The sequence below is a fragment of the Carettochelys insculpta genome, chromosome 2, assembly GCF_033958435.1.
Source record: "Carettochelys insculpta isolate YL-2023 chromosome 2, ASM3395843v1, whole genome shotgun sequence".
Lineage (NCBI taxonomy): Eukaryota > Metazoa > Chordata > Testudines > Carettochelyidae > Carettochelys > Carettochelys insculpta.
The window spans coordinates 110,349,947-110,377,116 of NC_134138.1; the positions used below are offsets into that span (position 1 = coordinate 110,349,947).

General features: G+C 41.5%; 1 long non-coding RNA gene across 1 annotated transcript; it reads right to left on the reverse strand.

Annotated features, from left to right (window-relative positions):
• Positions 1–966: 966 nt before the first annotated feature.
• Positions 967–27,105, reverse strand: LOC142008632 (uncharacterized). Its single transcript, XR_012644191.1, has 3 exons — positions 27,055–27,105; positions 19,418–19,479; positions 967–1,003 (listed from the first exon to the last, which is right to left on the reverse strand). It is a non-coding gene; the product is annotated as an uncharacterized LOC142008632 (long non-coding RNA).
• Between the last annotated feature and the right edge of the window lie 65 nt (positions 27,106–27,170).

Here is a 27,170-nt window from a genome sequence, read left to right on the forward strand (position 1 = left end):
GAATGAGATCAACAATCAATTGCTCAGAGGACAGCAACGGCTATCCCATTCATAAGTTCAGTTTGTTTACACAAGATAAACCAATAATCCAGTGCAGCAATTTCAGCAGCCATGGCTTAGGGGTTGGACAAAATATAACGAAAATTTAAAATTTCAGTCTTTGTGAAATAATGATTCAGCTTCCATAAGAAAATGTCTCAACTTATTTTGTTGATGTTTTTCACTCCACTATTACATATGTTAATATGAGATGGCTGCGACAATGTTGAGAAGGTAATCATTTTTGCTACTAGGAAAGGTATTTTGCTGTTAGTGAAGGACCATCTGCAGCTAAATTAAACCTAGAGCAAAAAGTACTTGTAGTTCAGTTCTGTGGATTATGTATTTTGCTACTCAACTTTTAAAATTAGATTTAGGACTTTCCATAACCTGCCCATCTCTATTTCATATTATACTGTACACAAAACAAGCACACTGACCACAAGAGGACACATTTGTAAGAAATGAAGAAATTCTTTAAGGATTTAATTATAACTTGTGTAATACATAAAAGAAAAATCAATGTATATTTAGTATGAATAATTATCTTGGAAATTAAGAGCCCAAATTTAACCCCAAACAGAGTAATCCCATTCTAAACTTCCACTTTTGAGTTTAAGTTTAATAAGTGTTGTCTTGTTTTTCTTCTAAAATTGCCTAATTTTAAAATAGCCTTGTAATACAGGGATACCATATTATTTTTAAAAATGTATTTGAAGTAGTCCTTTTCTATTGTAGAATCCATTTATTTGCCACTTAGGCCAAAGAGTGCCTGGCTAATGTATGTCTATTCACAGAAATGAAAAAGGGATGGTTCTCCCAGATGGCATAATTACTGAAGTCACAGGACATATATGACGTTCGGATCTTGACAATCTTCACCCAGAGTTAGGGATCTGTTTCCATCCTTCAATTCCTGTCAGATGACTGGATTGAGGTCATTGAGTAGTTCACAGAATAGTCACTGGGGAAGGAGAAAACATTTGTCAGCCTCATGCTGAATGGAATGAAGTTTTTGTCCCAGGTATTTACCATACGTTTTATCATGGAGGCTTTCCTGAACTAATGTTTCTTATGGTACCACATGTCCAGTATAGGAATACTTTTTGTCAGGTCTACATCTGTCATTTTACATATTATACCCTTGTGTTCAGTGATCCAAGGTACACACTGAAGGTGTGCTGCTAAATAAAAAGTGCAAGCACTGCGAAGTTCTAGCACAGCTTTCTCTGATGGCAATTGCAAGACTAAGAAACAACCCTGGGTTTTTTAATTGCCCAGACAAGGGAAAAATGAAAGTGCTAAAATAAAAGATAGTAGCAGAGACAAAGAAGGATATTGAAATGCTCCAAAATGTGGGGTGTACATCACCTTGACTGAATTATTCTTCTAATCAAAGTCCAAAGAAGAGAGAGAGCATCCAATAAATAATGTCTCTAGTTAGAAAGTGATTTTAAATAATATTTGCTGTTTAGTTGTATGTAGAGTTATCCTTAAGTGCCTAATATAATCTTATTATAATTTCCTGTTGAAGTAGGATCAGCAGTTGTATACTCAATGTTAAGTCATTCATTTTTATCCCCATTAACTGAGAGTTGTGTAAAACTGATTTATTGTCAGTCCGATTATGGGCACATGATTGGGATTATAGGAGCAAATCAATATGTCATCTGCATAGAATAAAATGAAATTTGTGGTATTTCTGGTTTCTATTCCTTGAAGCAACTCATGGTTGCTGAAAAATTAGTCTAAAGGTTCAATTACAATTGCAAAAAAGAAAAGGAAACAATGGATGGCGCTGCCTAGTTCCCCAGTGTCATTTTAAAAAGGGCGAGTTTAAATTTACTAGTATGTACAAACCCAGGCAGAACATTATACAAGATTTTAATCCAATTTTTATGAAGGTCTTTCCAAAGTTGAGGGGTTTTTTTTTTAGATCAGTCAACAAGTATTTCCATTCTAATGAATCTAAAGGTTTTCCTGTGTCAATTGAATGGACAAATCTAGAGTTATCAAATTCTTGTGCTGAATAAACACAGAAAAGTCTTCTTAAATTATCAGCAGTGGAGCAAAATGGGAAAAGAATCTTGATTGATCTATGTGGACGTTGTCTCCTATTATTAGTAGGACTCTTTACAGGTAAAGTGCGGGTGTCTTGCTCAAGGCCTATGCCTGATTTTAGTCCCCCAGAAAATTTACACTAAAGGCTTAAAGAGAATTTTAAGTGGGGTCCTTCTTCACATAAGCATGTTTCATCTCAATCAGTTAAAAAAATACAAAGGTTTCAAATCCAAAGTCAGAGCTATGAGTTTATAGGAAGAACAGTTTCTTAGGACTGTCCAGTAGAACAATAACTCTTTCACAGAATGAACTGAGCAATTTTGATGGTTCACATGCATGCTTAAATGCTGCTAATAAGAGTTCTGCTGCTAAACTTATGGTTTCTACACGAGTCTCCGCTGTTGACTATCTGAGCCCATTACTTTGCGTCATCCTAGATTTTCTGGAGCTTTTGCTGTGTCTTGATAAAGGTAAGTTTATACATGGATCAATATGGAGAAAGTTTCAATAAAATGCTTTTATTTATGAACTCAGTCTCTGGATATGAAGGCATCTTGGAAGACTAGTGTGTCTAACACAACCCTGAAAGCATTATTTATGATTTCTGGCTAATATATCAAAGATTGAACTTTACTTTTATAGTTGACATGTGGAGCCTTAGTGTGTGGTACTCACTTTGGTCTTCCCTACCTCAGAGAGGAGTAGCTGTGTGTGGTACCAGTTCCCACATGCTGTTCACAACAGACCCTAGGCACAGTACACTGAGGCAGTGTAACACAGAGGATAATAATTTGTGGTCACAGATCTTAGGGCATCTTTCAAGAGAAATGAGTACACTTTAACTAGCCAAATATGGAAGACAGCTTTTCCCACCACTGTTCCCATCTGCATGTCTATGAGTGAAAAAAGAGTCTAACAGAATCTTAAGTCTATGCATTGGATTGACAATTGACAGGCAAACCTTCCCTAACAGGTGAGTTCCTTCAAATATTCCCTTTCCCTGCCAGCACATTTTGCCTTACTCAGAATGATCTGGATCTAGCTATTCTTTTCCATCTATGTGTTTATTTCTCTTAGTTACTGGGACATCTGGGTAATTATAAGGACTGCATCTGCTGAAACAGACATGCAGCTGTGTACTTGTATCACTGGTGATAGAGCTCCCAAATATGTTGGAAAAAGAATAGATGCTAGGATTAAAACATTCACATCCAGAGGTGAGGGCTTTCTGTTATATGTCCAACGGGAATGAGCAAAGCCAACTTAGTGCTTTCCAGCCAGTCCTGCCTAGTCTTGTAAGTGAATCAGCGGCACCTTGGGGTTGGTGTTGTCGAAGGCTGCTGAGAGATTCAATAGCACTAACACACAGATTTTCCCTCTGTCAGCTGTTATGAAGAGTTCATTGACCAATATCATTAGACTTGCCTCAATGCTATATTCCCAGGCTGCAACCTCATTATGAAGCATTTAGGATGCAGCGAGAGAGCTCCAGTTACCCTAGACGCTCCTTGCTCATAATTTTGTTGAGGAATAGGAGTATGGATATTTTAAATGTTCATGTTTCACAAACCAGTTGATAGATGACTGAAAGAAACTCTAAAAGCTTTGCAAGCTGTAGTTTTCCCTCATTTCAGGGGTTAGCTGTGATGTAAATTCAGTTATTTCAGACTTTAAGTCTCTTGTTAGGGTTTTAACCTCAGAACCTAAATCTTTTTTAAAAATGGCTGTATTTCTTTGTGAATGGTCAGACAAAAAGATCTTGCTGCTAGACTTCTCGCTCTCTCTTTTGATTCTTTGTTAAGCACGGCATATGTTCTTGGTCCTGTACAAGACACAAAGAAAGAAAACTCAGTACCTGCCTGGTGGTCTTACACTGAAAATATTTTCCAGAAGGATACAAAAGAATGGAAAGTAGGACAGCAGCTTTGTTATGCATAGTGGTTATTATGAGGAAAGCAAAATGATGATGCATTGTTTGCTACAGCGGTGACACACACGGTAGTAATTGCAAATTTAGCATGGGAATTATACCAAGATCTTGTGGATGTTGTAATAAATCTCACAAGATTTCATGTGCTAACTACCCTACTGCTATACATTACAACTGCACATTGAGAAATGGGCTACTAAGTTCACAATCTGAGAAAAGCTTCCCTTAATGTAACACCTGATGAGAGGCTGGTAAGATGACGACATCTTAAATTGGTTAGCAGGCAGTGTCCCACATTGAGCTATGAAATCAACACAAAGATGGAAAGTCCCAGAGAATCCCTAATTAAATACAAAAGGGTGCTGGAAGACTGTAATTTAGCTCTGCCATACCACAATGCTGCATATAACTAAGCAGGTAGTCATAACCCAGGTACTGAAATGCTATCAACGGATCTTAAGCGACAGCCATGAGATCCAACACCTTGTGAACACAAATGTTTAAGGAAGCACTAAAAGTATGTTACTTGAGCAATTAGGAAAGAGCAACGGCTGAAACTTCCATCTGAGGAAGTGGGTTTTACTCACGAAAGTTCATGACCTAACAAATTCTTCAGCTATGTGTACACTAGAGAGTTTTGTGAACAAAACAAGACCCAGGGAGTGTCCAGATTCTCAAGGTGTTCTGTCAACAGTAAATCAACAGAATGCAGCACTTTTGTCAACAGTTGTACCCTGCTCCCTGCCCCAAGGAATAATGCCTCTGTTGACAGAGATCTGTTGAAAGAAAGCTGGTCTGGACGTTCCGGGGATCCCTCTGTCGACAGACAGGGTTTCCGGGACACTGGGCAGACCTGTCTGCTGTGCTTCCGGTTGGCTATTTTGTGCATAAAGCACCCAGGCAGGCCGGCCACTCTCTGGTGACAGAACAGATGGCTCTAGCAAACCGCTTGGCAGTTTGGCCACAATCTGTCAACAGAAGGTTTGTCAAAAGATAACCACAACAAAAGAAAAACTTCTGTAGCCAAACCCCTGTAATCTAGATAGAGCCCTAATCTCTAAGGTACTACAGGACTGCTTGTTATCAATATCACTGACTAAAGGGAGATCCTCCTCATCGATAGCTCTCATTTGGGGAGGGAAAAAATTACCTGAAGGGTTAAGGTTATGATTTAATTGACGAATTTTGACTACTGACAATCTATTTGGTAATTAATTGAGGACTTAAGAAAACATTTTATCATGAAGTGATGTATGAGCAAGTTATCTGTTGGGCCAAGAAGCCAAAGTTGTATAGTATTAGTGCTTTCATCAGTCTATGGCAATTTCAGGAACCTTGGCTTCTCCACAATGGTCAAAAATTAAATGTGAAAAACCAGTCAGAGTAATATAAGTTCTGAACTACACAGCTTTTAATGTATTATTTCAAAATAATTGAACATAGTATTAAAAAAAACTACATCAGTGGGAATGAAATTGTCATACAGAAACTTTCCTGCATAGGAAAGTCTAAAGACAAATAAGTCAATTTTTTTTCTATTGTCCCCCAATATATTATTAGTACCTGATTAACTGATATCAGGGTCCAAATCTACACTGCTTTATTTACTGTGCTTCTTTGTCTTGATTCCAAGACTGAGTTTACGTACGGTAGGTGAAGATGTGCCTTGGAGCAGATTGGAAAAGAGTTTGAATAGCCTTTTGCCTCACGGTTAGGGTGCACCATAGATGGTTACGCACAGACTAACCTCTAGTATCCTCTATACAGAGGGCATTTCCGTGAGAACGTGCTACATAAGACATGCAGTTTCACAGCCTATGATCTTCATATTTCCAAACAAACTGCCAAGGAGACACTGCATAGTCATATACAACAGATAGCTTTTCAGTGGGTGTAATCAGTCCATCTCTGCAACAACAACAAAAATACAGGCAGGAAGAGAACTCCCTGTTATTTTTCCCCAACATGAACTATATCCAAATATTCTCACAACCTCACAAAAGCCAGAACATCACAACATTAAATCTCCAGTTCATAGTAAACCAAGCACAGTCTCCAGACAGTGAGGTGGGTTCTCTGGAACTCATGGAACTATATGCTTTTAGTTCACAGAGTTTCTGGCTCGTGTGAGTTTGTGTCTGATGTTCAGGGAGAAAAGAACATAAAAAATCAAAAAAATAAAATAAGGAATCATAATTACACAACGTTTGTATTAGAATAGTGGCCTGAGGTCTCATACAGTTTTGGGACCTCATTATCCAAGATCTTTACAGAAATACAAATGGAACATTACCTTGAAGAATAGAACACATCTGACCTGCTTTCACAAATGAGTCCTTTATTTCAGTCATTGCAGTGAAATATTTCACCAGCTGAACAACACGTCTCCCTGAAAGTGATCCACTCACACCAATAAAGCAATACCTTATTGGTAGTGTTGAAGCAAAAGACTTCTCTGTGTTTAGGTGGCTAACATTCAGCTTTATTGAATTCAACAAGGCAACAGATGAGCCAAACTGGCCACTAGTAAAACCAGGTCCAGCAAGGCTTGCCACAGCTCCGTGTGCCGAAAAAGAGTAGTGGCACCACACCAGCTTTTAGCGTCCAAACACAGAGGGTCTGGTGCATGGCTGCCTCACTAGAGACACTGGTGTGCCCTGTTGGAACTGTGACATACAAGACAGGCCTAACAGACAAAGACAGACACAAACAAACAGACAGACAAAGAATGTTGGCCGCTCCACAAAGGTGGAACCCGTAGCCCCCCCTTACCCTGACGGCCGGCCGTCACTCCAGTCCCAAGCCCCTGATGGGAGATTTTGTAACAGGTATTCCCCTTACCTTCTATTGTGCGCACTTGAGAGGCTTGGAAGTTGGGCGCCGGTCCCTCTATCCAGGCAAGTGGTGCATTGGGATCTTGGTAGAACCTCCAGATTGTTGAAGCAAAAGACTTCTCTGTGTTTAGGCGGCTAACATTCAGCTTTATTGAATTCAATAAGGCAACAGATGAGCCAAACTGGACACTAGTACAACCAGGTCCAGCAAGGCTGCTTAATGCAACTAGCTCTGGTACTTTATACCCTTACACAAACAAAGCCCAGTGTCGGAGGCAATTAGTTAGAGAATCATAAATCACTTCTCAAAGAGAAACCGTTATCAGCAAAGAGAAACAGGTACCGGGGAGCTGGAGCCTTAACTCCAAACAGCCCATTAACGCATTCCATAGAGCTCATCCTCCCTGCTGTTCCCAAACAGGTCAGGGAAAGTACAGGCTCTTGTGTACATGCAGAAGTAAGGGATGTGAAATGGCTTCTTATACAAGATGGTTTCCACAGTAGTATGGAAGAGGACAGAGCATTTGGGAGATTTATTCGGTGCCAATAGGAAATTGTAATATGCTCCCTGAAAACACATTTAGATACACTGATTCCCATTTGCTGAGAACAACTGGAGACAGAAAGAATATGAGCTAATTAGCTGATAAGCTACTGGAGTGGGGGACTGATTTGAGACAATTGTGAGACAGCTCAGTATATAATAACATTAATTACAATTCATTATCTTAAATACTGGAAATCACCAAGCATGGCAGATTGATGCTAGAAAATATAAGGCAAAGACTGTTACGTGGTTATAAATTTTGGGTTTTCCGCTGCAATATCTTGGGTCTAATTCTCAAAGACTCAGGGTACCTATAATTGAAATTGAAGTCCAAAGCATCTCAGCAGCTCTGAAAATCAGACCCAAGAAGATCAGATTTGAGCAACTAAAAATGGAGGAACTCTAATGGAAACAACTTTTGAAAGTCTGGCTAATTTTTATGAGTAAATATACTGCTCATGGACCTTGTGTGTGAAGGCATGTCCTTGCCAGGAATCACAAGCAAGGAGCAAAACAAAAGACTCAGACAGACCTACGGAAACAAATAACATCTGTTTAAAGAAACAAGATTCCAAAAAAAAGAGCAAACTTAAGCATGGATTTAAAGCAGGCAGTAGGAAGACTAGAATTAGTTCACTGATCTTCTTTTACAATTTGTTTTCCAAATAACATTTTTATTTTAAAAAACGATAAATTCTGGTAATGTCTTTTTTATTGCAAAACATTGCATGCTACCAAAAATGAGCAGTTAACTCAACCATTTTAATTGTCATTAAGGGAAAATTTGGTGGTGAATGTAGCAGACAAAACTGTTTCTGTCACACAAAATCCATTTAATGACTGACTAAATCTCATTCTCAAAGGAAAACTGAATGAAGAGTGACACAAATCATTCTTTAGGACACGTTCCATCTCATGACCAATTCTTTGATTTGTATTTTTCATTTGTACTCTTACACAAACTAGTTCAGATTTAAATCCCCAAAATTCAACTTCTTGGATTGTTTCCAGATGACAGTTTGTTCACGGATGTTAATCAGATTTGATTCATAGCTTTCAAAATGTCATGAAGACTTGTTTTTTTTGTTTGTTTGTCTGTTTGTTTGTTTTAATAATAACTATCCAGACCAATGTACCAAACTCTCTTCTGAGGATGATTCAATCAACAGTATCGGAGCGGTAGCCATGTTAGTCTGGATCTGTAACAGCAATGAAGGATCCTGTGGCACCTTATAGACTAACAGAAAAGTTTTGAGCATGAACTTTCGTGAGCACAGACCAGTCCTTGCCCACAGACAACCTGCCAACCTGAAGCAAATCCTAACCAGCAACTATACACCACACCACAGTCACTCTAACTCAGGGACCCATCCATGCAACAAACCTCGTTGCCAGCTCTGCCCACATATCTACACCAGCAACACCATTGCAGGACCTAACCAGATCAGCCACACCATCGTGGGTTCACTCAGCTGCACATCTACCACTATAATTTATGTCATCATGTGCCAGCAATGCCCCTCTGCTATATGCATCGGACAAACTGGACAGTCTCTATGTAAAAGAATAAACGCACACAAAGCAGATATCAGAAATGGCAATATACAAAAACCTGTAGGAGAGCACTTCAATCTCCCAGGACACACAGTAGCAGACTTAAAAGTAGCTATCCTACAGCAAAGAAATTTCAGGACCAGACTCCAAAGAGAAATTTCTGAGCTACAATTCATCTGCAAATTCGACACCCTCAGCTCAGGCTTAAACAAAGACTGTAAATGGCTGGCTAAATCCAAAAGCAGCTTCCCCTCCCTTGGTGTTCACACCTCCAGATCAACTGCTGGTAGTAAGCCTCACCCTTGCTGACTGAGCTAACCTTGTTATCCCCACCCTTGCTCTGGCTTATTTATACCTGGCCCTACAGATTTCCAAGACCAGCATCTGATGAAGTGAGTCTGTGCTCACGAAAGCTCATGCTCAAAACTTTTCTGTTAGTCTATAAGGTGCCACAGGATCAATCAACAGTGGCCATGGTCACCCAGTTCACCTAGCTCTGTTATAGGCCAAAGTGTAATTTGAATCAGTGAACTACCCTATTCATACTGAATTCTTCCAGAATCAATTTTCACTACTCTCTCTGCAATTATTTTCCCCTTTTTCCTTTTTAAAAGTGACCGGTGAGATATTAATAAATGGAATAGCCCTCAACAATGCTGGCCTCAATTTCACCTTTAAATCTACTACCACAAGTCATTGCTCATGTCTTCAACATTTAAAAAAAAAGTGTTAGTTAGCAACCCCCTAATAGCATAAAAAATGGAATTTGGATATGTCATTTGTCTATCTAGCAGATTATCCCATGGGACAAAAGTTTATATTATTTATTATTGGTTAGCTATCGTCAGTGTTCTTCCAAACAAAGGTGTGAAAGGAAAGACTAAACTTTTCACCTTTCTTTCCCCCTACTGTTCCAGCCTCTTCTGGATGAAACACTCCCTAAAGAGAATTCTATAGATGTGAGAAAGCAGTGTCAGCATTGAGATGGGATTTATGCTAAAAGCTTTTTTCAGAGCACTGGTGTTCTTCATTAAAAAGTGTTAAATCCACCATCAAGTTAACTAACTAAGGAAAGGAATATGTTACAGTATCATTGTTAAATTAGGATCTTAGGTCATAAAGGGATTTCAGCTGTTTGTAGCTGAAATAGAAAATTTTCATATCGAAATGGTGCATTTTACAGTTTCAGTGTTTCATGCTCCTGTTCTCTTTAGGTCAGGTTCTTTGGTCAATCTACATCTCCCATGATGCACCATGGGTTCCCCTTCCTGGAAAGGGAAGGCAGTGCATCATAGGTCAGTATGTTGCATCATGGGAGATGTAGTCAGGACACAAAGTCTGGCCCACAGAGGAGACTGGAGACATATGGCAACCAAGTACAAAACCCATAAGACACTTTAGTGTTTCTAAATACAAATATTTGGGCTTTTGGCAAAAATGTTTTGCACTTTGCTGTGTTCATATTTTGACAAAAAATTCTGTGGAAAAAAATACTTAATCAAAAACTCAATTTTTCATCAAAAAGCCTTACCTAGAAAGTTTGACAGTCCCTAACCATAATCTTTAGATGCCTGGTCTGATGGCTACAATAAGCACAAATTTTGCTCATATAAACATTTATAAGAAAGACAAAAAGAATTCAGCAGCACATCATATGGAAAGGTTCATATGTCTTCAGAAGCAGAGACATAATTTTTGTATTGTTTCATTTTTTTAGAACAAATTAAAGCACAGAATCCATCCTTTATGTGTCTTTATAGAATGTGAAGGGTAAAGAACAAAGCTTTCATCACTGTCAACTTGAATACACAGCTTGTGGGTTTTTTCTCTGCTTTACGAAGAGCTGGGGTGGAGGGATGGAGGATATTAAAAAAGACAAATCTAGAAAAAAATGCAGGCAACTGACTGAGGCTTGAACCAGATAGAAGAATAGAAAAGTACCTTTTCTAGACCTTCTGGCTGACAAATATCCTGAAATTTTATTGTCTACTTCTTACACATATTTTAAAAAGTACCTTCCATTCTTCAGCCTGCAAGCCAATCCAAGTACTGTTTATTTCAATTTCCTGACAATAGAGCTTTATTTTACTGTTTAAATAGATATAAAATCCTATGCTTTTAAAGACAGTAAGCCCTCAGTATATTCTATATTTACCATTCCAGTGAGTGTCTCTTAAAAAAAAAATCAAACCAACAGGCTTGTGTGTCTCAATTTTGGGTCAATCTAACCTACATTTCATAGATTATTTTGAATGCAACACATTAAATCACTCTAATGAGCTGTTTCGATTCAGACTTCAGTACAAGGTCATTAGGTGCAAGACCGTATCTTTATGCATTTTCTCCGCTATTTCATATCGTACTTGTCAAAAAAGACTTTGATGGTTTTGCCTTGTAGAAAGCGTGCTAACTGCTCATATGGGCAGATTTAAAGGAATACATTTGGGATGAGGCCGAGAAACTGATGAGTGCTAATCCTGATTCTCACACTGATTCACTGGGTGGCTTTAGGAAAGTCACTTGAATTCTCTTCCTTAATTGCCCCATCTGCAAGGTGGAGATAAAACACGTAATTCACCAGAGCACTGAAAGGGTTAAGGTTTGTACTGTGGCACTTCTTGGTGTTATTAACAAGGCAAATTATCACCTCACATAATGCTGTGAAGCAGGTGTCCAGGTAAATGGGGAAGCAGGTTGCCATTTAAACTCCTGCATTCACTGTGATTAAATGCTAAAGGTGGGAGACAGCCAAACTGCAAATAGCACAGTCCACCTTTGCACTCCCCGATTTGTGGGGTAGCTGCTTTCAGGGCCAGATCACTGGTATGAATTAGAACAATCTCAGGATTAGTTATGTCCCGTATCTCCTCTCCCAAGTCATGCCCTGCTGTGCAGACTGCAAGAAAGATGATGCTATCAAAACCTTCTGAGGGATCCCCTGGTCTTCTATTTGCCAGACAGGCTGGATTTAGCGCCAGAATCAATGCCAGAGAAACTGGCTGAATAGGTGTAAATTTAGCTTGCTCTAATAATACCTCAGAACAAGGTAAGCTGGGTGTCCCAAAACACTTGTCGACAATGATATGTTCCGGGGAGACTATTGAACAAGGCTGGCAATAAATCATATCCACAAGATAAAGACACAGTAGAGTGCCACACAATGACAGTGCCAATGTCACAAGAGTGATACAAGAATAATTTCTGTACATTCACCAGTCAGAGAAACATTTGGAAATTTCAATCACTTGAGTACCCTAAGTGAAAATTTAAAAGCGTCGTTTCCTCCCAATACATAAAAAATATGAGCTTGCAAATCTGCATCCAAATCACTAGGAACAATTATAATATCAGGAATAATTTCTGCACAGATTTTTGGCGAGCATCAGGGTACTTTTGTTTAAAGCATTTTCTGTCTATTGCTGGCTATTCATTGCTTGACAAATTCTCACTTCTTAAAAGCACTGGTAAATGTTTTGTGAATTGCTTCATTTTATCAGGAAGTTTTCAGTACCTCACCCTGATAGCCTGGGTAGTTTTGTCTTTCAGTCCTCGCTTATCATTATTGTTTTGGATTTCCAACATGCAAAAGTTGACTTTTTTCCCCACCCCCATGTTCAAACATCAAGGCTGTGTCTACACTACAAAATAACTGCAAAGTTAACTTTCAAGTAAGCTGCTACTTTGAAGTACCCTGCAGAGCATCTACACTCACTTTCCCCTACTTCAAAGTTAACTTCAAAGTAAGGGACGCTAACTTTGAAGTCACTGCTCCATTCCCAGGAATGAAGTAGTGCCTTACTTCGAAGTTTAACTTTGAAGTTAAGTGTGTGTAGATGCTCTGACCTCTTTACTTTGAAGTAAGGGCTCTGCCAAGGAGGTGCCTCCCTCCCCTCCCCCCAAGGATGGAGACACTCTGGCCAGCCCAGGCAGGACTATCTGGTCCCTGCCAGACACCTTAAAGGAAACAGCTCCCCAGCAACCCCAGGCAGGAAGTTGAGACTGTGCCACAACAGGGGCAGCACAAGCTCCCATTCAGACTGCCCCTGCTCAAAGCAGCAACCAGCCTCCACACCCCCTGCCCACCATGGCAGCATGCCAGGAGCCCCTGCCCCTCCAGGGGCCCTGGACTGTGAGTCTGAGGGGTCACAGCACCCAGGCAAGGGCCATGCTGGTGGGGAACCCTCATGGACTGATGATGAGCTGAAGGACCTCCTCACTTTGCCAGAGGAGGAGGAAGTCCTTCAGCAAACCAATGCCTAGCAGAGGAACACAGAGGCCTTTGACCAGCTGGCCAGCAGCCTCACCATCCCAGGCCACCCCAGCTGCACTGGCAGCAGCATGAGGATAAAAGTGAAAGAACTCCACCAGACCTACATCAAGGCCCACGATGCAGCCAGCTGGTCAGGGGCACGGCCCATCCACTGCCCCTACTACCAGAACCTTCACAGGCTCCTGGGGCTAAGTGAGACAGCCACCCCACAGCATCTGTGGACACTGCCAGTCCCCCACTCCCCGCAGACAGCAAGGATGAGTTGCACCCCTCCAGCACCACAAGCCCCCCACACAGGGAGCAGATGATCGAGACCAAGGGCAATGTGGGGGCCCTTGAAGGGGTCAGCTGGCTATGAGCCTGGAAGGGCTTGTTGGCCATGTGACCCTATGCCTCCATCATTTCCTGGCCCCTTACTGCAAAGTAGGGGCTAATTGTGTGTAGAAGTTTAACTTCAAAGTAAGGGGGAAGCCTACTTCGAAGTAAGGGAAGGTGCATTTTGTGTGTAGACACTCTACTTCGAAGTTGCTTACTTTGAAGTATAACTTTGAAGTAAACAACTTAGAAGTTATTTTGTAGCATAGACACAGCCTAAGAGATTTATTTACCAGCTGTAAGCTGGAAATTCCCACAGCCATGAGAATTTCTTGGGCTTTCCACTGGTGAAGTGGAGAAAAGAGAGGGTTAGAAACACTCATAAAACCCGTGTTTAAAAAATATATGGTCATCTGGGTAGTTTGAGACTGTGTGTGTATGTATGTGCTCATATACCTACATAAACACAAAACTGTTGTGAACTCATAATCAAAGTGGTAAAACAGAATTACCAAAGCAGCTATTATATGATCATACCTCAAAATTACAATATCATATATACAGAATAATCATTCAAGAGGCCAGAAATAATATAGGCCAGAGAACTGTGAGGGGGGTGATTTTAGGTAGTAAAGTTAACAAAATTACATGGTGGGAAATCAGCTAAGAAAGAAATCTAAAATTACACACCTGCTCAGAATACTAATCCCCACAGCTGCAAGAATCAGGCCAGACACAAGTACCTTGTTTGGCATATTTTCCTTGATAAGTTCTCTTAAAAATGAGATACTGTACTGTAAATATAGGATCATGTATTCAAGCATTTTGTCAGCATTCCTGGCTCCTGATTCATTCCCAAAAGCGCAATATACTGGATATTATACCAAGTCAGTGCCATACACGTTTCCATCACTCAAAATTGCTACCTTTTAAACTAGAACATGCAAATGAAATATTTTACAGGGCCAAGCTAACCTTCACACTGATGTAAAAATGTCTTGATTCACTGCAGTATCCAGTGTTATTGGAGATGGAAGCTTTAATTTGTGCTGATGAAAAATATCAGTCCTGATTTTACTATGCATTTGCACAAGCACCTGAGGAGTAATTCCAGGCTGAAAGCAAAACTAACAAAGTCGTACCAATACAAAATGCAGGAGGAAAAAACTCTCAGAATAAAGCTCAGCTTGCCTTGAACATCTGTGTATGAATAGCTCCAATTTTGCTGTGATCGTATGTTTGAAGTCCACTTTCCAGAAATTATCTAATAATTGCATGTATTAAGTTTGTTTTGCATGCAAAGAGGGAAATATAAGTAAACAATCTATCTTCTCTAACGTTTTATAACTCATGGTCATGGCAGTATTTAAAACATTTCATATTCCTATTGTAATGTTCCATACTTCTAAGAGTTGGAGGATAAAGACAATTTCAGAGGATAGTATTCCTTAAGCAGCATGAGCAGACCCCAGTCAGTTATGCAGACAATATACTTGTCAGGGAGACACCTTGGGAAATCTTGGAGATGTTCTCAGGATCGCTCACTCATTTTTAAGGCAGTTCTGCCTGACGATCTCTGTGCAATCAAAGAGACAGTTCAAGAGGGAAAAGTAACTTTTTTTTTGCTCTAAGAGGTATGTATTCAGCTCCAGATCAACTCAGTGTTATGTTAAACTTCCAGCAATGCATTCTGGAGTTGTGTCAGTTCTGTAAACTACTTCATAGCTGCTTAGCATAAACAAATTTGGGGTTGTGTGTGTAGTTCGAATACAGTTCCTCTCCAGTGTTTTCCTCCATTATAATTTGACTGGAAGCTAGTGATGATGAAACTTCTGTAACTCACTCAGTTTCCTGTATAGAGAGTAATTTTCTCTTGGCTTTGTCTCCACACCACTTGGAATTCTGAGGCTCAAACACAATTGTAAAAGCTGTGCAAATATGTCTGAAGCCAGTCAGGGCAAGTTGCACTTAATGCAGAGGTCCAACTAAGGCACCACATACTAACAAGTTCTTCAAAGGGACCTCTAGTGGGACTTGTACAGAATAGAGTCTTCTGCAATGTTTAGAAAGGACAAGAATTTCAGAATTTCACTCTCTTTGCACATCTTACAGGCCTGTTCTTGAAGCCTCATAAAACAGTGAAAAGTGCTCATCACACATCCCGTGCCTCTCCCCGATACCCATGAATTTTTCTAAAGCCTCATAGACCTCAAGCGCTGTGATTAATTATGAACAGATTTGTTTTATCCACAAAATTTCAATGTGTCAGCTGTAAAGCTTGATTAAATTACAGCTAACACTTAATATGTGCATTTGAGCCTACTTGTCAATCTATTTTTGAATTTACTTGTTATTCTGCTGTTCTGTACTTTTGGAGTGTTGGCACATCCAGACATAGTTACAGCTTCCAGCACTACAGGGCTGTGTTGTTGGCTCCCCTGAGCCTATCACAGGTTCAGAGTGGAACACTGCAAGTAAGTCAGTTATAATTCCCTGATCCTACACTTCCTGACCCCAGTGAAAGCTAAGTTACAACTGCTTCTTAGCTCTCTCTGCAATGTTACACCACGAGAGCACTGCTAAAGAGGAACCCCATTCCCCAGGCCTCTGCCCCACCCCTGGCTACTAGCCTTGCCCTTCCCAAACACTCTTCTGTGCTAGCTTTGTGTCTGCCAAGCTTTTCCCCAATACCAGGAGATTTCTCCACTGGACATTTCTGTTTTGTCCACCTTGGGCTGCCTAAGCACATCTCATCAACTATTGGTGGCTGAGATTCCATGAGCCATCCCAATATAGCTTAAAGTTGTCTTCTGAGGGAACACATCCCCCATTTGGGGGAGCGCCCAAAAGTCTGGCCTCCCTTCCTCAGAGTAAAGCTCTGCATGGTGGGCCAGGCAGTAAGTGACTCCCTACACCAGTAAGGGGTGAATCTGTTACTCTAAAGAGAATATATCAGTAAGGACCTCAAAGTCATAGGCCCAGATCCTATGATCTCATAGGCCCAGTGGTATAAACTGGCATAGCTCCACTGAGGTCTATTTTACATTGAGAACCTAGCCCAGGGGTGGCCAGCAGGCAGTTCTTGAGCTGCATGCAGCAATTTGAGCCATTAAATGCAGCTTCTCCTCAGAGCTGCACATGCTGAGAGTGCCATCTGCCACTCCGCTCATGCCCCCCAGCGCGCAGTGGGAGAAGCATGTGGCAGTGGCAGTGGCAGCTCCAGCGGTAGCTCCGATGGCTCCAGAGAGTCACCAACATCAAATCAGAGCAGGGGAGTGGGGAAGCGGGGGTGTGCCTGGCTCTGGGGGAGGGCACCAAGAATTTTATTATCACCAACATGTATATAAGATTGTAAAGGAGGGGGGAGAGAGTTGATAAAGGGCAATCGTATTTTATGAAGTTAGTATTTAAGCTAAAATTACTGTTGTAAAAAAAATTGTTGCAATTCCCCACTACTATAGGCACATTCTTTCCCCCCTCAGCTGCTGAGTTTCAGAAATGCCACAGCAAGTTATGGTAGCCCTAGCCATGTAATTCTAATCATTGCCTACCAGGACTCTGGTCAGGAATAAAAAATAATGTGTACACAGCAACCACACATATCCCTGCTCCTGAACTCCTCTCCAGCCTCTTCATGACTTCATTGGGTTTTTTTTGCTTTCCATGTGAATGAAACCTTCAGAATATTTCAGTTTCTCCTGAGTTGGGATGGCAAAGGAGTTCTGAGATTCAGAAACACAGCAGCACACACATTAGCTAGTACTGGACTCTGAAGCACAGACCTTGGGAACAGATGGTTTAATACATCACAATAAATCTCATACCAGCACTTGCAACATTGTACTTCAGATAAAAAAAAAATATGTTTGTTACAATTTGTGAACAAAATGTTGCCCTCAGATAAACGTAAACAACTTCTTTTGACCTTGGCAAATGTATTTTCATGTTTAAAGACAGAATTTAGTTATATTTTTAAATGTGCAAATCAAAAGTCTATGTACTAATACAAAATTTAAAAATAATAATTTTACAGAGAAAAAAAACATTTACACGTTGATCCAATGCCAACAAAGCCTTTAACTCAAAAATCCCCACTCAATACTCATCCTTTCTTTCCCAGAAAAGACCGAGAAACCTAAATTTGGTCCAACAGCTTCATGGGCATTAGAAAGTGCAGGACAATTATCAAGCCGAGTACAAATATGATTTGATCTACACAAAAGCTCACATTATAAATAGCTGATACATCAGAATACCTACCTTGCAGATCTGAATTTGCATAAAAGAAAGAGCTACAGACCAAGAGTGACACAGAAATGTCATGTCAAAGGCACTTTTGGTTTGGTTTGGTTTGATTTTGACTTTTTGGGTGGACAAGGTGAGAAGTATTTCTTCAGAAACCAGGTTAAAAAGTTAGGGTGGAATAATGCAATTGCAAATTCAGTTTTCAAGAGTTTAAAATCACAGTCTTACAATTAATATGCCATGAGAGTTTTAGGTACAAGTTGGTCATTCCTCCTAGTATCACAAAACATTAAAATTCATTTTTATCTCACATATGCTGGCAGGTATCTTCAACTACATCTGCAATGTATGTTCCATCATTTGCTTTGTTCCACATGAGTTATTTCATCTGAACAATCTTCATGTTCAGTAAGGGTGAGGGGGCTCTAGGTTCTCTCCACTGGCATCAGCAGCATCTTAACAATCTTCCTTGCAACAGCAAATGGCACTGGGCAAATAATTCACACAGTGTAATTTAATATTCTCATCAATGTAGCCCATGAATAAACTGTGTTTTTGCAGATTTGCTTGCTATTTGAAGTGGTCCAACAAATGTTTTGTGTAAACCAATTTCAGACTATGAATTGCATGTAAACTGTTTATTGCCAGTTCTGGTTCCAATATTTGAGATTCACAATTTAATAGTCAGTCTTTGTGATTAGTTATATCGTGTGTTTTGGTTTTGTTCTCAGATTAGAAACATTACCAAATTCCAGGACGAGGAAGAAATGGGTGAGCTGGATGGGGGGATAGGTTGGAACATGCTGGTTTCAGTTTAGAGGAAATGGGAGGAGTGCATGAAATCCAGAGCTAAGATGGCTAATGTGGGAAAAGTCATACAGGATACTATGGGCATAGGCAAATCTGAGAAGTACAGAAATTACTGATAAGGAGCTTTGACATAGGCCAGTGCCTACCCAGTTGTTCTTCAGCTTTCACAATAGCTTGCAGAAGAGGAATTTCAGATAGCACAGGCTTGATTCTTCCCCTGCCTACTATGGCCATCTGCTGTACACAACACTATTTTATTACATTACCTTTGCAGTAATGCATCCCTTCATATTTCACCAAATTATGAACTTGTGCCTTGCCTAGATTTGCTTCCGAACACCTTAGTTCAACATCATCTTTTAACAGAAGTCACTAGGTTTGTGGAGGAATTTGAGGGTTGAAGAGCTAGTTTACCAATTAAACTCTACATTTTAATATACAAAACCTGTAATGCTAGCAACATTCTCCTTGTTTTCAATATCAAGAGAACCCCCTGTCTTAAAGAAATTACTTCCCAGGAAATATGAAAACACAAAGCAAACTCAAATATCCCAAGGAAGGAGTCCCCTTAGATTTGAGAGAGAAAAAAATAACAACATTCTATTCCCACATATTGCAATATATTCTCTTACAATGTGTTTTTCATTCCCCTCTTCCCACATACGTGATCCCCAAGGAAGAAGGGGAGCTTAATGAAGGATGTGCCTAGTATTGATGTCATCCCATGTGAAGAGGGAAGCATGAAACAAAGCAAGAACATGGGAGTGGGAGGAGGACACGAAGGGTACATCTACATTAGCATTTGTACTCACATCCCCAGGTGTTGATTGTGCCAGAACACCTTATCTTCCACACAAACAGCAGCAGCACATATCTGAAGGCAAGCAGAAGGCAAATAATATAACATCCATGAGGGATAAGCATTTTAGATTATAGCAGAGGCCATATACCCATGCCATTGTGCAGTGTGACTGTGACGAAAGGACACGTACCAAGTTCCAGGTTTCAGTAGTCCTCACCCTATTTTCCCACAAGGCAATTAACTCTCTTCTTCCCAACTCTTAACTAATCTAACATGGTCCCTACTCTAAATCTGCCTCCAATTGTCAGCGGTGCAGAGAGCTGCACTGACCCCATCAGAACAGCTTTCTGAAGCACACTCTACAGATCAGTACAGGTGACAACGGACTCTAATGTTAAATTCCTGATTTTAAGATCAAGGAGATTTTAAGTACTGGCCACTGATTTTTCCTCCCAGGTACTATGGGAATACATTGCCCTGCTGGTCTGTTTGAACTTTGGTGCTGAAGCCATGCCATTCTCACACCCCCACCAACCCCTCACCCACCTCCTATGACTTCCTCCCATCCATCCAGCCCCAGCTCTGCTCCAATACAAAATGATCTCTGAACAAGACACACTTCAAGTCAGAATATTTTATTGGTTCCTGACACCCTGACTATTATGCATTGAACCAAAGCTATGTCCTACAAACAGCTTATTAACAAAAAAATCTTTGTGCCCTTCTGTCTGCCCATAGGTAGTGATGGCCCCAGAGACATCTGGACAGGGGAAGGAAGTGGATGTGTGCAGGGAGTGGGGAAGTAGTTTAAAAAGATCTCATTGTGAACATGACAGTTGTAGAAAACAGGCAGCTTGTTGCCTAAAGTTAATAATGTCTGTCTTCTTTCCCCTTGGAAGATTACATAATTTTAGTGCTTCTCCCAACACCCTGATCTTACTGTCCCCTTATAAAATAAGAGGCACACAGAAGGCTAGGGCAGGGTTGGAGATGGAGGGCTCTTCCACGGATGATTATATTTTTACCACCCTGATCCTGGAGTCTGTCCTCTCCTGACACTCAGCTATGCTGCACAATTTGGACAAGAGAAACCAGGAATAGTTTGAATTCCTCGTGACACAAGAGAAGGAGGGTCTTCTGAAACAAGAGACACTGATGAGACAGTTCACAATGCAGAAGGTGTGCCATAGGGAACGGGAACAATATCTAATAAAGAGTTTCACTGAACTGCTGACCAAATGAGTTCAGGTCCATCTTCTGCCTTGGCTACTCTAATGGTCTATAAACTTACATTCTCCTCCATCTTCCACCAAGGATGCTGGAAGATCCTCTTTTAAGTATATACAACACCAACACCTGAGAGACCAGGAGGAAAACATGGAGCCTGCAGGACACCCTTAGGACTTCATCCTGCAAGGGTACCCAAAACTACTCACAGGGAGGAGTGCCTAAGTATCCATGAGGAGAATGTTGAACCTGCCAAAGTCCTAGACCCCCACCAAATCCCTGCTTCTCAAGCCTAACACAGGCGATATTCCCAGTTTTGACACATTCTTGAGGTGGTGGGAAGGATGCACAGGAGTGATTTCTCCCTGTCAGTTCCCCACTGCCATGTCAAGAGGAAGACCAGAAGACAGGTGCAGAGACATTAATAGTAAGTCAGTGTTCACAGTTGCATTCTCGTAATGTTTCATAGATTTTTGATTGACCTTTTGTAGCCAGACAGCCAGCCCCCTCTCAGACCAGCATTGCTGGGAAAACAAGGGAGCCAAAACAACAGGGCATTTAACATAAATTCCAGCACAGCTTTTGAAGCTGTGAGAAAGCACAGGTGTGCTGCTACAATGTGCCTCTGGGAACATATACAACGATTAGGCTCACAGCAGACAGAGAAGCTGTGACAGACATGGCTCTTAGCCCCTACTAAATAACGTGATGCACACACACCAACATCCTAGGTGGGAAAATATTTACCCTAATAAAAGGAATGTCCAGTAGTCAAAACTTATTGTTTCTCTCCCTTGCAAGTGTAAACTACTCTTGCGAGAGCTGGCGTCACCCAGACAGACCAGCCCCAATTTGGCATAAGAAAGGAGAAAGAGAATAAAGGAGTACAGAGGTATAAGTATGGGACCTACAGCACCATGATTTTTTGAGTGCTTTTCACTATCTATCTGCTGGTCAGATAAGTGACAGCCTCCCAAGGCTTCTGCAGCTAAAAGGGTCCCTAAGCCTTGTCCCTTATTCGTCTTTCCGCAGAATTGAGTGACTGATCCTGGCTTGGCACCGCTGGAATTGAGAGATGCAAGGAGGGTAAGAAGCACCCACACCTGATCTCCTATCTTTAGTGTACACATATTTTGAAATAGAGCTCTATACTTTGTTTTCTTTCTTTGGGATCGTGGCTTCAGTTTTGTAACTTGTTTGTGTGTGTAACATCTATACATTTAAATAAGTAGGCACTAGCAATTTTGTAACCACATGATTAGAATCTAGTTTAATAAATTTTGGTAACCGTTTGTGCATAAGCCTGACTTGTTTCCCTGGGTTACTGTAAAGCAGCCAACACAATTAAAGAACCTCAGCCATTTTGGCTATAAAGCCTGGCCATTAGGTGAGAGTACTCAGAGCCTAGCGTTGAGTTGTGCCGCCTCCACGGGGCAAACTCTTGGGGCACCTGTCAGTCAATCCTGACTGCCCGCCGCGAAGGGACAGTGCGTCCTAGCGGTTAAAGTCATGGGTGTGGAAAGGCTCTTAGTGCTGCCATTGGGGCACCTGTCAGTCAGTGTTGACTGCCCACTGCGAAGGGGCTCTGAGTTCTAGCAGTTAAAGTCACGGGTGTTTAGGACCTTGGGGCATCTGTCAGCATGGCCCGGGCTGCCCACCGCGAAGGGACAGTGAGTCCTAGCGGTTAAAGTCACGGATGGTGTAAAACGGGCATAGCTGGCACCTCACCAAACATCCTTGGCCATCGGCTAACAGATTTGGCGTAGTCGGCAGGATTGTGATATAGGCTGCACTGCAGTAACACAATGAAACCAGTCATGATAAACATCACAGAATTCCCTGAGCTAGAGAAAAGTTTGACCCAAGAGGGATGGGGAAATCCTCTGTGGAGCAAAGAACTGCTAGAGAAATATTGGGGAAACCCAGCAGAGATCTGGCAGCATTTCTGTAACTGGAGAACTGCCTGCAAGATTAAGAAAGGGAAAGGAAAAGGTGCTTGTGTATGGCTACTTACTAACATTTGGCAAGCTGCCTGTAAGGATTATCATAGTCTGGCAATAGAATTTAATGGCTACAACAGGAAAGGGACACACTGGGCAAGGAATGCCAGAATTTAGATACCCGAGTAAGAACACTGAATAGGGATATGGAGCATCTTCAGAAAAGATTACTTCCCTTAATTGAGAAAGAAGGGATAGAACGAAGGGAAAAGCTGGAGACTAAAACACGCAGAATCAACCGGGCTAAAGTTGAGACTGCTCTCTGGCTAGACCCTGAGGAATGGGACGGAGACATTTGGGACTCAGCAGATGAGTCCCCCTCCTCTGAGGAGGAAGGTCCCTCTGTAAAATTAAGACCAGCTATCACACATCACAAATCAGAAGAACATGAGGGAAATTTGAGTGGGGCAGAGCTGGATGAAGAGGGGGATGACAATGATTCATCCACCTCTTCAAAAACAAAGAAGGGAGGTAAAAAGGGAAAAGGGAGTAAAGCTCCAACACACTTTACCAAAATTACTACCCGCCAATATACTCCCAAGGAGTTAAAAACAATCCAGGGAGATTTTGCTAAAAAGCCTGAGGAAGGTATAATAGAGTGGCTGGTCCGCCTGTGGGACACTGGGGGTGGATATATACGCCTGACAGCCCAAGAAACTGAGCGCCTTAACTTAGGTGCAGGAATATTCCTGGAACATTCAGAGAGGAACACTCCTGAAACACTTTGGACTCTGGCTTGTCGATGGGCCAGAGGAATTTACCCAGCAGACCGAGATGAACCCACAGTAATGCACTGGACCAACATAGATGAGGTAAAAACAGCTCTATTAACTGTGGCTGTCATTAGCATGCTTGGCCAAAACCCTCAAGATTTAGCCTATGAAAGTCCATGGGAGGGTCAGGTAGATGTAGATGATCTCAGACCCCTGCTTAAGGGAGCTCCGAGTAACCATGGGGCACTGGCAAAGGTCCTATATGACCTTACATTGCCACCCAATGTACAAACTGTGCAATACATTGATGACATCTTAATAGGTGGGAAAACCTCAGAAGAGGTACAGGAGGCTATGAATCAAATCAAAGAAGCACTAGAAGCCCTTAATTTAGATTTACCAGCTGAGAAATGCCAAGGTCCCTCCCAAGAGATAAAATTCTTAGGTACTGTATGGATGGGAGGTAGGAGGTCTGTGCCTAATGACACTGTGCAAGAGCTAAATCAGGCACCCTCCCCTGAAAGTAAAGATCAATTGAGACAGATTTTGAGAACCCTGGGGTTTTGGAGAAAACATGTACCTGGCTTTGCCATTGTAGCCAGACCATTGTACAATTTGTTAAAGAAAAGTGCTGCCTGGGAATGGGCTCCTGCCCATGAGGAAGCCCTCAGGCAACTGATAGGGGAGATACACACCTATCAGGCTCTGGCATCACCCTTTAAAAAAATTCAATTACACATTCCATAGCATGCTTTTAATAAATTTTATCATTGTTTTGGCTTGTGGGTGACCCCTCCTTCCCAAATATAAGGCACAGACAAGTTTGCAGCTGGGCCCCACCATTCACAGCACATGAAATGGATTGCTGTATAACTACCTCATGCCACAACACTGTAAACACTTTTCTGTCTGTCCCCTATTCAGCAGGTTCAGTAACCAAAATCCCAAAGATTAAATGCAGCTAGTGTCATGCGCATGCACAAAGTACTGCTAGTTTTCAACATAGGAGAAGTTTAAAATACAGAAAAGGAGTATATGAACATATTTATGGCTTTAATTCACATTCAGAAAATCAAAACAATTCCAGTAACATTACAGACAATGAAAGCAACTACCATTACACGATGCATAAATAGTCTTTCCTGTCCCACAAAAATATCTTCACCAGTTTTGTAGTGGAAGGGATGGTAGAAGGGCAGTTAGTACTGCTGCAAAGAATGTTTATTTTCAAATGGACGCATAGCCACCTCTCTAACCAAAGCAAATCCTCATAAGGTCTCTAAGAAACACTGAGTGCTCCCAATAATAGGCTCTTGTAAACATACATGTGAATGGTGAAGATAAAACCATTGCACAATGACCACATTGCAACTCATCTTCTACCCTACACAGCTGAACCTCAACCAAAAGATAGTAACAGGAGGCCCCCTGTTACAATGGTGTGTGGCAGTGTGTCCTCTGTTACAATGGTGTGTGTGCAGTGTGTGAACAAAAGCCTCATAAAGCTACTTAGCACTATCAGAAATATGTGCCAGTGTTCCCATACGTGCATTTCCAGCAGCTATACTGCATGTGACATCACTCACGCCCCTACCTATTCTGCCAAAATGTCTGCACATATGGTATTCCTGATTTCTTGTTCCTGCTCAGAACTAGGGCTGGTGTACACAATGATAAGACCTGTCTGCCTGTGCAGAATTTGTAAATTGGACTTGTTCTGAGCCCATGTGGGACAGAAATACTCCCCTTTACCCTCACAAGTTTTATGGAGTGCACATCAGACAATGACTATGTGAATGGTATTTACCACACTGACATCTAGACAGGTAAGTAGCTAGTGCCAATAAGTGTTTGACCTACCAAGTGCACACTCAGTGATCATTCTGCAGCTACTTAGCTTATAGTTTGTTTGCTTTTTTCCCCCAGGGTCTCTGACATTAGATGTAGTTTCATGAGCCAAGCCAGGAATAGGTATATGAGGTGCATCTCTACCACTTTTGACAAAGATATAGTGTACAGAATCATATCCTTTTTGTGGAATATAGTTCCCTTTTTCGCTTTAAGACCAATCCTGATCTCCTCAGCAATCTGGTGTTATGCACCTTTTCCGTGTTGCTTATGTTTGCATTAATGGATCCACCTCTGTGGCCCACTAAGCCTTGCAGAACGGGTAAGTAGTAAACTTTTTCATTTAACAGACTCACTTGTTCCTTGAGATGGGTTATGAGATATGGATAACACTGATAAGCCCTGCACAGTTTGTAAAACCCGGCCTCTCAAAGAGAGCTAGTATTTCTGAAGCTTTTTTTTTATGGTAGTCACCCATGGTGTGGTCACAGTTATAATTTCTTCACAAACCTGTTACAACGACAACCCCCAATAGTGAGTTTCTAACCACCAAATGGCTTGCAATGGACCTATCACGGTCTCATGTTGACAGCTTGCATAGGGTAATAGCAATTTACATCTGAAGTGCTATGGGTCCCCTGAATTGAGTAAGCCTCTCACACAGTCCTCCAAAAGTCTGTTTCTTCATTTGGAAGTTCTGAAGCCATTGCACACTGAATGCATTGTTAGTGACTTCCAATGTCTCCAAATTTTTTTCTCAACTTCCATGCAGCATCTTGCTGATCACGAACTCTGCTACATGACCATTTGTCTCTCAGTGGGCTTGTCTACACTACCACCTTCCTTCGAAGGAAGGATGGTAATTAGGGTGTTGGGAGTTTGCTAGTGAAGCGTTGCCGTGCATAGGCAGCACTTCATTAGGCAAATTCCTCCCACCCCAGCGGCAACTTTGAAGTTTTAAACTTCAAAGTACCGGCACGCGTCTAGCCACGGTGCACCCACCGGTACTTCAAAGTGCTGGGGCAACTCCGAAGTCCCCTTACCCCTTAAAATTTTGAGGAGTAAGGGGACTGCGAAGTTGCCAGGGGACTTCAAAGTTGCCCCGGCACTTCGAAGTACTAGTAGGTGTGCCACAGCTAGATGCATCCCAGGACTTCGAAGTTTAAAACTTCGGAGTTCCCGCAGGGGGGTGGGGGGGATTTACTTAATGAAGTACTGCCTATGCACAGCTGCACTTCATTAGTAAACTCCCAACACCCTAATTACCATCCTTCCTTTGAAGTAAGGTGGTAGTGTAGACACAGCCAGTAAGGAGCAGAACCAGGCCATCACCGCCACCCCTTTGTATTTTTCATCCAATTTGTCAAAAAAATGACAGTGAGGGGTGTTGCAGTAAGAAGCCCATGTCTGCAAACATGCGAAGGTGAGGGGCTTATATAATGAACACAGCAAAGTGATTCCTAGTAAGTCTTCTGGTCTACACAGAACCCTGGAATACCACCCCTGAAATGGTAGTGCTAATATCAGATAGCAGTTACATGGACAGCTTTATACCCCTGCCAAGCCCAGCATACTCTCCAATATGGGGTGAAAGTGTGAGCCTGGGAAGAGCGGAATACAGTAGAGATACAATCTGAAATGTAGGTCAGGACTAAGTGTTTCAAGTCCTGGGAGAGAAGAACAAGTTAAAAGTAGAGCAAAAAAGGATAATAATGTACTAAGCAGTTTACTGGATCTACCATTTGAAATTTATCAAGGTATCCTTGTGCAAGTGACTATTACTGCTGGGGGACCCTCTAAATGTACCATACAACATAACTTTACTTCATGTCATATATATGAGATAGGGTGTGACTCACCAGCCTAGCAACTCCTGCTGGTCATATTGTGGATCAGATCCACAGGTTGGGACATTGACTCCTGGTGGTATCCAGACTGCCATCACTTCTGCTCCAGGATCTGTGGCTCTCCAATG